The 2,130-nt window shown below is 45.7% G+C and overlaps 1 protein-coding gene across 2 annotated transcripts in view; it reads right to left on the bottom strand.

Moving 5' to 3' along the window:
• The window catches only part of STON1 (stonin 1), a 27,319-nt gene extending 26,912 nt beyond the window's left edge, over positions 1 to 407 (bottom strand). Inside the window, exon 1 of one of the 2 annotated variants that reach the window (XM_027696523.1) lies at positions 327 to 407. The gene's annotated coding sequence lies outside the window, so the exon portion shown is untranslated. Of the gene's footprint in view, positions 1 to 315 lie in introns of both variants that reach the window. The other variant, XM_027696522.1, reaches the window with a different exon arrangement.
• Between the last annotated feature and the right edge of the window lie 1,723 nt (positions 408 to 2,130).

The following is a 2,130-nucleotide window of genomic DNA, read 5'->3' as shown; positions in this document are numbered from 1 at the left end:
AAAAGAAAAGAAAAGAAAAGAAAAGAAAAGAAAAGAAAAGAAAAGAAGAAAAGAAAAACAGAGGGGGGGAAGGAAAGTGAAGAAAAAGGAACTAAATATTTTTGTTATATGTATCATTATATGTATCTTTAACTAAAACAAAGCAGCTCCATCCACCGGCCCGTTTCAAGCCAGAACTTCGGGGCTGCGCCGCAACTACCGGGAAAATTCCACCTCGGACGGAGCCCCCACGGGCCCCGCTCCCCTGCCCCGGTCCCCGGGAGCGGCCGCCCCCGAGGCAGAGCCGCCCCGGCCCGTTCCGTACCCGCTCCTTACCAGTTCCTTACCCGCTCCTTACCCTCTCCCTGCCCGTCCCGGTCCCGGCCGCGGCGCCGGCACGACCCTCCCGCCGCCGGCAGAGGCAGCAGCGGCACCGGGCGGGGGGCGGTGGCAGGACAAGCCCCGCCCGGCCCCATCCCGGGAGAGCATCCCCCAGCAAGGAGCAGAAGCTGCTGAAAGGCAGGAGACTCCGAGGTGGACCAGCACCGTCAAAGTTCTCCTGGGAATAGGAGTTCCTCCAGAGACGTACGAGGCTTGGAAAATGTCTTTATAACCGACAGGATAATATAGTTGTATTATCTTGAGTAACAGAAAGTCCTTTTTATACGGTGCCCTGTGCATCTCTAGAGTGCACCTCCCAGAGGCGACAAGGTACCATGCAGAGAGAGTTCTTTCCTAAAAGGAAAGAACACACAGATAGAATAGAATGGGTAGGATGAAGAGGGGGAAAACACCTATAAAACCCTCTAGAGCGTTCCCAGGGACATGGAGCAGAGTTGCCAGGGGCGGCAGACACCCAAATTGCCCATATGAAAAGCTATCAATAGCAGCGATAGCTCACTTTCAGCAGTGAGCTCATTTCTTGTGTAAGTCATCCAAAATTGTTTGTAAAGCATCATCCATCCATTTTAGCTCCACTGCTTTTCAGTGTTGTTGAAATTTCCCTTGTATTTTAATACAGAGGGATGTCCTTCTGTAAATTGTTTTCTTTTGTCCTATTTATCATTTCTGAAAAGTTTTCTTATGTCTTCTCTGAAAATTAAGCAACACTACTGCTTTGCTCTATGCATGGGAAATACTATTCAGGCTCTGTCCTTCTCCATTTGCAATAGAAGTGTTCAGTATGGTTTTCCCCACAAATAAATTTTTCTGTAAGCTTAATGCCATTATAAAAATTGCACTAGGATAAACATTGACCATCCATGGTTTAAAAAAATCTGGGTTTATTATCTTAATTTTATAAATCCAATGCCAAATATAGTTAGATAGTTCATGAGTATTTATAATGTCAAACCAAGTAAGATACTGGTTGTTAAAATTATGCTCCAAATGAATTTTACTTTGGTAATACAGAATTTCACCTGAGGGCTTTTTGCCTACCTGTTTGTGGCAGAATCATGCTGTTGTTCATATTTCCATCTCAATATCGAGGAAGGGAAAGGGTTTAAGGATTTTCTACACAGACAGGTAGTGGCCTTTTCTTAGAATCCTGGTTTGGGTTGGAAGTGACCTTAAAGATCATCCAGTTCCAACCCTGGGCAGGGACACCTTTCACTTGACCAGGTTGCTCAAAGCCCCAACCCTGATAGCCTGGAATTTTTTGACCATAATGTAACCTGCAACTTGCAAGCCAGTGAATTGTAACTTTTACATTTTTCTCTCCTTAAAGGTTTTTCTTGAGTATTGCCAGCCTGAGGCCTCCAGGCTCAGACTGCAGTACTGCAGCCCTGGCTAGCATGGGGTTAGGCAGCTCCACTTGCCATCCTCATGCCAGCATACAGCCCTGGAAGTGTCAGAACATGATTCCAACCTCTTTCCTCTTTCCATTCCACTAACATCTTCTGCCTTGGAAATTCAGGCCTGATGTCAAAATTGTATTTATGGTCTCCCATAAACAACAGTCTTTTGCCTCCTCCCAGGACACACCCATCCTCTTAGCGGAGGGGACCAGAGGATCAAACCCTCCTGTTTTGCCAAAAAATTCCAGGAAATTATAAATACTTTCTAATTTCTATACTTTCTACATGCTCCCAAATGAGTCCTTCAGACTCTCACATACTCCTGCACAACAGTCAATAAAACCTTTTCCCT

The sequence above is a fragment of the Neopelma chrysocephalum genome, unplaced genomic scaffold (assembly GCF_003984885.1).
Source record: "Neopelma chrysocephalum unplaced genomic scaffold, ASM398488v2 Primary Assembly neopelma1_108, whole genome shotgun sequence".
NCBI classification, from domain to species: domain Eukaryota; kingdom Metazoa; phylum Chordata; class Aves; order Passeriformes; family Pipridae; genus Neopelma; species Neopelma chrysocephalum.
This window is presented reverse-complemented; position numbering and strand designations above follow the sequence as displayed.